The sequence below is a fragment of the Procambarus clarkii genome, chromosome 26, assembly GCF_040958095.1.
Source record: "Procambarus clarkii isolate CNS0578487 chromosome 26, FALCON_Pclarkii_2.0, whole genome shotgun sequence".
Taxonomy (NCBI): Eukaryota; Metazoa; Arthropoda; class Malacostraca; order Decapoda; family Cambaridae; genus Procambarus; species Procambarus clarkii.
This window is the reverse complement of record NC_091175.1, coordinates 26,048,943-26,057,260: the sequence shown is the minus strand read 5'-3', so window position 1 is coordinate 26,057,260 and position 8,318 is coordinate 26,048,943.

The window sequence follows — 8,318 nt, the reverse complement described above, 5'->3', positions numbered from 1 at the left end:
CCACTCTCTCCCTCCCTCCACTCTCTCCCTCCCTCCACTCTCTCCCTCCCTCCACTCTCTCCCTCCCTCCACTCTGTCTCTCACTACCTCCCTCCACTCTCTCCCTCCCTCCACTCTGTCTCTCACTCCCTCCCTCCACTCTCTCCCTCCCTCCACTCTGTCTCTCACTCCCTCCCTCCACTCTCTCCCTCCCCCCACTCTGTCTCTCACTCCCTCCCTCCACTCTGTCTCTCACTCCATCCCTCCACTCTTTCCCTCCCTCCACTCTGTCTCTCACTCCCTCCCTCCACTCTCTCTCTCACTCCCTCCCTCCACTCCTCACTCCCTCCCTCCACTCTCACTCCCTCCTTCCACTCTCACTCCCTCCCTCCACTCTCACTCCCTCCCTCCACTCTCACTCCCTCCCTCCACTCTCACTCCCTCCCTCAACTCTGTCTCTCACTTCCTCCATCCACTCTGTCTCTCACTCCCTCCCTCCACTCTGTCTCTCACTCGCTCCCTCCACTCTGTCTCTCACTCCACTCTGTCCCTCCCTCCACTCTGTCTCTCACTCCCTCCCTCCACTCTGTCTCTCACTCCCTCCCTCCACTCTGTCTCTCACTCCCTCCCTCCACTCTGTCTCTCACTCCCTCCATCCACTCTATCTCTCACTCCCTCCATCCACTCTATCTCTCACTCCCTCCCTCCACACTGTCTCTCACTCCCTCCCTCCGCACTGTCTCTCACTGACTCCCTCCACTCTGTCCCTCCCTCCACTCTGTCTCTCACTCCACTCTGTCTGTCACTCCCTCCCTCCACTCTGTCCCTCCCTCCACTCTGTCTCTCACACCACTCTGTCTCTCACTCCACTCTGTCTCTCACTCCCTCCCTCCACTCTGTCTCTCACTCCCTCCCTCCACTCTGTCTCTCACTCCCTCCCTCCACTCTGTCTCTCACTCCCTCCCTCCACTCTGTCTCTCACTCCCTCCCTCCACTCTGTCTCTCACTCCCTCCCTCCACTCTCACTCCCTCCCTCCACTCTCACTCCCTCCCTCCACTCTCACTCCCTCCCTTCACTCTCACTCCCTCCCTCCACTCACTCCCTCCCTCCACTCTGTCTCTCACTCCCTCCCTCCACTCTCTCTCTCACTCCCTCCCTCCACTCTCTCTCTCACTCCCTCCCTCCACTCTCTCTCTCACTCCCTCCCTCCACTCTCTCTCTCACTCCCTCCCTCCACTCTCTCTCTCACTCCCTCCCTCCACTCTCTCTCTCACTCCCTCCCTCCACTCTCTCTCTCACTCCCTCCCTCCACTCTCTCTCTCACTCCCTCCCTCCACTCTCTCTCTCACTCCCTCCCTCCACTCTCTCTCTCACTCCCTCCCTCCACTCTCTCTCTCACTCCCTCCCTCCACTCTCTCTCTCACTCCCTCCCTCCACTCTCTCTCTCCCTCCCTCCACTCTCTCTCTCACTCCCTCCCTCCACTCTCTCTCTCACTCCCTCCCTCCACTCTCTCTCTCACTCCCTCCCTCCACTCTCTCCCTCCCTCCACTCTCTCCCTCCCTCCACTCTCTCCCTCCCTCCACTCTCTCCCTCCCTCCACTCTCTCCCTCCCTCCACTCTCTCCCTCCCTCCACTCTCTCCCTCCCTCCACTCTGTCTCTCACTACCTCCCTCCCTCCCTCCACTCTGTCTCTCACTCCCTCCCTCCACTCTGTCTCTCACTCCCTCCCTCCACTCTCTCCCTCCCCCCACTCTGTCTCTCACTCCCTCCCTCCACTCTGTCTCTCACTCCATCCCTCCACTCTTTCCCTCCCTCCACTCTGTCTCTCACTCCCTCCCTCCACTCTCTCTCTCACTCCCTCCCTCCACTCTCACTCCCTCCCTCCACTCTCACTCCCTCCTTCCACTCTCACTCCCTCCTCCACTCTCACTCCCTCCCTCCACTCTCACTCCCTCCCTCCACTCTCACTCCCTCCCTCCACTCTCACTCCCTCCCTCAACTCTGTCTCTCACTCCCTCCATCCACTCTGTCTCTCACTCCCTCCCTCCACTCTGTCTCTCACTCGCTCCCTCCACTCTGTCTCTCACTCCACTCTGTCCCTCCCTCCACTCTGTCTCTCACTCCCTCCACTCTGTCTCTCACTCCCTCCCTCCACTCTGTCTCTCACTCCCTCCCTCCACTCTGTCTCTCACTCCCTCCATCCACTCTATCTCTCACTCCCTCCATCCACTCTATCTCTCACTCCCTCCCTCCACACTGTCTCTCACTCCCTCCCTCCACACTGTCTCTCACTGACTCCCTCCACTCTGTCCCTCCCTCCACTCTGTCTCTCCCTCCACTCTGTCTCTCACTCCCTCCCTCCACTCTGTCTCTCACTCCCTCCATCCACTCTATCTCTCACTCCCTCCATCCACTCTATCTCTCACTCCCTCCCTCCACACTGTCTCTCACTCCCTCCCTCCACACTGTCTCTCACTGACTCCCTCCACTCTGTCCCTCCCTCCACTCTGTCTCTCACTCCACTCTGTCTGTCACTCCCTCCCTCCACTCTGTCTCTCACTCCCTCACTCCACTCTGTCTCTCACTCCCTCCCTCCACTCTGTCTCTCACTCCCTCCCTCCACTCTGTCTCTCACTCCCTCCCTCCACTCTGTCTCTCACTCCCTCCCTCCACTCTGTCTCTCACTCCCTCCCTCCACTCTGTCTCTCACTCCCTCCCCCCACTCTGTCTCTCACTCCCTCCCTCCACTCTGTCTCTCACTCCCTCCCTCCACTCTGTCTCTCACTCCCTCCCTCCACTCTGTCTCTCACTCCCTCCCTCCACTCTGTCTCTCACTCCCTCCCTCCACTCTGTCTCTCACTCCCTCCCTCCACTCTGTCTCTCACTCCCTCCCTCCACTCTGTCTCTCACTCCCTCCCTCCACTCTGTCTCTCACTCCCTCCCTCCACTCTGTCTCTCACTCCCTCCCTCCACTCTGTCTCTCACTCCCTCCCTCCACTCTGTCTCTCACTCCCTCCCTCCACTCTCACTCCCTCCCTCCACTCTGTCTCTCCCTCCACTCTGTCTCTCCCTCCCTCCCTCCACTCTGTCTCTCACTCCCTCCCTTCACTCTCACTCCCTCCCTCCACTCTCACTCCCTCCACTCTGTCTCTCACTCCCTCCACTCTGTCTCTCACTCCCTCCCTCCACTCTCTCCCTCCCTCCACTCTGTCTCTCACTCCCTCCCTCCACTCTCTCCCTCCCTCCACTCTGTCTCTCACTCCCTCCCTCCACTCTCTCCCTCCCCCCACTCTGTCTCTCACTCCCTCCCTCCACTCTCTCCCTCCCTCCACTCTGTCTCTCACTCCCTCCCTCCACTCTGTCTCTCACTCTCTCCCTCCACTCTGTCTCTCACTCTCTCCCTCCACTCTGTCTCTCCCTCCCTCCCTCCACTCTGTCTCTCACTCCCTCCCTCCACTCTGTCTCTCACTCCCTCCCTCCACTCCCTCCCTCCACTCTCTCTCTCACTCCCTCCCTCCACTCTCTCTCTCACTCCCTCCCTCCACTCTCTCTCTCACTCCCTCCCTCCACTCTCTCTCTCACTCCCTCCCTCCACTCTCTCACTCCCTCCACTCTCTCTCTCACTCCCTCCCTCCACTCTGTCTCTCACTCCCTCCCTCCACTCTCACTCCCTCCCTCCACTCTGTCTCTCACTCCCTCCCTCCACTCTCTCCCTCCCTTCACTCTGTCTCTCACTCCCTCCCTCCACTCTGTCTCTCGCTTCCTCCCTCCACTCTGTCTCTCGCTCCCTCCCTCCACTCTCTCCCTCCCTCCACTCTGTCTCTCACTCTCTCCCTCCACTCTGTCTGTCCCTCCCTCCCTCCACTCTGTCTCTCACTCCCTCCCTCCACTGTCTCTCACTCCCTCCCTCCACTCTCTCCCTCCCTCCTCTCTGTCTCTCACTCCCTCCCTCCACTCTGTCTCTCACTCCCTCCCTCCACTCTCTCCCTCCCTCCACTCTGTCTCTCACTCCCTCCCTCCACTCTGTCTCTCACTCCCTCCCTCCACTCTGTCTCTCACTCCCTCCACTCTGTCTCTCACTCCCTCCCTCCACTCTGTCTCTCACTCCCTCCCTCCACTCTGTCTCTCACTCCCTCCCTCCACTCTGTCTCTCACTCCCTCCCTCCACTCTGTCTCTCACTCCCTCCCTCCACTCTGTCTCTCCCTCCCTCCTCCACTCTGTTGGCCTGTCATGTATGTCTTGGAATTGATTGCTCGGAATATTTTAATTCTGTATTTCTTCAATATTGTCATAAGCAGCGGTCTTTATCGACTGATGTCAGAGAATTGTATGAAAATGTAAATAATACTGAATAAAAACTTATATTAACATCATTCATATCTGAGACGGAAATCGTGAAATCGACAAAGAGATTTTTCCATACAAATTTCCTATATATTAATTTATCATATATATTAAAAAACGGTTCCAATTTATAGAAAAATACAGGAATTGAATAAATCACTGAAAATTTACTATAATTTTTAGCTCTGGTGATAGTTGCTTTGACTTGTACGAGCAAACACGATGAAATATATTAACATGTGTGAGACTTCCATGTTGGGTCATATGTTCATCAGGAACTATCATCAGTGTGCCACAACGACTGGGGGAAGATCTTGCCTCTAGGTGTACAACTTGAAGTCCTTCAGGTTAGGTTATACACCCACAGTGTATACACCCACAGTGTATACACCCACAGTGTATACACCCACAGTGTATACACTCACAGTGTATACACCCACAGTGTATACACCCACAGTGTATACACCCACAGTGTATACCATAACCTGAACCTGGGCTCTGTTTAGGTCCATAATATTCCTTATCTAGCGTTGATTTTAGTGGATCATCGACCCTTTCCCTGAGGCCCGGTCGTCGACCAGGCCTCCTGGTTGCTGGACTGGTCAACCAGGCTGATGGACACGGCTGCTCGCAGCCTGACGTATAATCACAGCCTGGTTGATCAGGTATCCTTTGGAGGTGTTTATCAAGTTCTCTCTTGAACACAGTGAGGGGTCGGCCAGTTATGTATAGTGAATTCTTATCCTTCAGTGGTTTACAGGCCTCGAACCCAGTATCAAACTAGAAGTCAGTCTGTGGTCCCTCGTAACGCCAGCGCTCTCCATAACGCCGCAAAATCGTCCTATTAGACAAGTAATCTTCCTATGAAACGTCCTAGCGAGTTGCCTCAACAACCACCAACATATCAGGAGTCTTGGAATGCTCCTAACACCGTTTTAAGGTGACACTAATGACCTAGTAATTGATATTTAAGAAAGAGAGAGAGAGAGAGAGAGAGAGAGAGAGAGAGAGAGAGAGAGAGAGAGAGAGAGAGAGAGAGAGAGAGAGACACACACATTATCGTTAAAACTCAGAAATGTTCCATTATTTAATCACGGGAAAATGGCTACTTCTTGTCTGTGTTTGCTGGGAATGTTATCCATTACGTCTGATGTTGTGTTTGTGCGAGTGTGAATATCCTCCACAAGTGTAAACCTCCCTTTAGTTTACCAACACGACGCAGCCCATTCAGTGTCTCATTCATTCATTCATTCATTCATTCACGACACAACCCATTCAGCACTTGGTTTCGTGGGTATTTATATGTTTTTCTCCTACATACTCACCATAAATCATATGTACTCACCATAGCCTCTTCATGTTCACTCACTCATGCTCACTATAACTCATTCATGCTCACTTTAACTCCTACATGCTCACTATAACGTCATCATACTAATAGTTAATTTATCATCATACATAATTTATTCATATCTAATTTATGATTTTTTGTATAGTTCTCATAACTTTCCCGTGTCCCTCATAATGCCTTGATAACCCTCACATTCTTCACAACCTATTCAGTTATCTCATAGCTATCCTGCGGCTGATTTCCTCAAAGCTTTGTCAAGCTAGTGAAAAATCCCTCACAGGTCATCTCCTCTCAAGTTCCTCACAGTCATCTCTCCACAGGTTCCTCACAGGTTCCTGACAGGTTCCTGACAGGTTCCTGACAGGTTCCTGACAGGTTCCTCACAGGTTCCTCACAGGTTCCTCGTGCACGTGCCCTGCAGCTTGAGCAGGCATATTAAAGCTTAGTAATGGCAGCTGGCGACGCGGGCCCCCTCCAAGACGCTATGATTAACGAGGTGGGGACTTAATGTCTGGCAAGGGGGACCCCCGCTCGAGCCCCATTCATCTCTCTTAATGGTCGACTGGCCCCATAACGTGTTGAGGCTCCTCCCTCGGCGCCCCCCACATTATCCAGCGACTGGGTGTGGGGTGAGGAGGAAGATGTGGGCGTGGGGCGTGGCTCCGTGGAGACTAGCGAGAGAAATTGGAGAAGTATTGATGTAATGGTGGGGGAGATTTGTTGGAGAGTGGCCAGGTGTTGGGGAAAGTCAGGCAAGGGTAGGTGTAGGGGAGGTTAGGTAAGGGTGCGTGTATGTTACTTGTGGGAACCGACCTGTGAGATTTATATTTATTTAATTTATATGAATTTATATTTACGTTAATTTGTATACTTCGATAGCAATTTGTATAATGATAAGTGGACTGTATTTCTGCAATAATCTCATAATCTCACAAATCGATCCTCTACACATTAGGGGGGGGGGTTTATATTACACATATGCAGCCAATCAAATTACAGTAATAGCTACATACATTGATGAGGTTCCTTCTCTTATAGTACAGCAGGTTAGTCCACCAGGTATAACTAGAGTGTAGACACCAAATTATCCTCTTTGAGGTAGCTTCTATCACCCAGTAACTGGTGCACATAATCTTGCATCCTCGTCTTGACCTGTCAAAAGTGCGCTAGCTGTGAAGCCAGAATCCTATATATGACAAGCTATATCAGAGAAAACACTATACAGTACATGGAACATTAAAGACCTGGCTTAATTACCTTTAGTATGAGGCGATTTCGCGTTCTAACCGGCTAACCCTATATCCTGACATTAATGGCCATAAATGAATGATAAACGGGTTTCGGATAGACACTTAACTTGTATTTGTAGACAGCGTGTTGACAATGGTACACCTTTGGGTTCCATAACACTACGTCCAAGTAAATTTAACAGGAGCCGAATTTGCTCCCGTGTGAGCCTCTGGTCTCATATAAACAACAATGGCTGCCCTCCTTCCCCACTCACTGACGCCTGCCTACTTGTCCAGATGTCAGAAAGTGATAGAAGGGTCACATTTACTCTACTTTAATATTGATAATTAAGTTAATTTATATAAGATGTTTTTATGATGGTAAAGTCCAAAGACTAATGTATTTAAGAATAATTCCCACCATAATAGGTGGAGAATATAATAGTATGTGGTGATAATATCCCGTTTTCTTTAGACGGTAATTCCACTACAAGTTACGTTTTCTATGGGTAACTTGTTGGTAATACAGTTCTTATCTGTCTGTATGAAATAAAATGGTGTCGGATTTTCCGACATAATTCCCCAGGGGCTGCTCACGGGTCGAAGTCCTCTTTAGAACAGACGAACACCGATACTCCTCCTTCGAATTATTAGATTAATTTGATGTTAGTAGTTAGTAATCACACATTTGTGCGTCTGTTCGTACAGGACGGATGTCCCGTACTAGAGTTGCAAGGGTTAGAAGTCTAATGCGATTTCATTTCCCTGTCAACTCTTGAAAGGCTAATATTCAAGCCTTATTACATATTATTTAACCCAGAAGACTGGATGTGATCAAGTACTACAGTCAAGTATGATTCAGGGACTGCAGTGAGATCAGTGACATAGATATAACTTGAAGTTTCTTCAGGTAACTGGTCACTGATATATAAACACTGAGGCCCATGGAATACATCTTGATTAAATAATAAATGTATCAAATCAGTCATCAGATTTATTGGGGTTTTAATTTAGTTAATTGATTCAGAAGATTGAATAGCTCATCATTAAAGTAAAGTATAGTTCTGAGACTGCAGTGGGTTCAGTGACATTGGTCGCAGTGACTTGTAGCTGTTTTAGGCTACTGTTCACTGATTTGCCACTGAGGCCTCATGAACTCATCTCCAGCTTTAAATGATGATACTAACATCAACCTCTGTTGGTATAGTCAGCTGTAATCTCCTTAGTATAATGCTACTGGAGAAATATAATCAGCTGACAAATTTAGATTTCTACTAGTATTGTTTATCTGCAGGCATAGGTCTCCTCAGGCTTGATACTGGGCCTGAGAGTAATTTACCTCCTGCAGAGTTTAACATGGTTATACCCTGATATTTAGTAGGGCTACCGATGAATCGATGGCAATAGTCTGT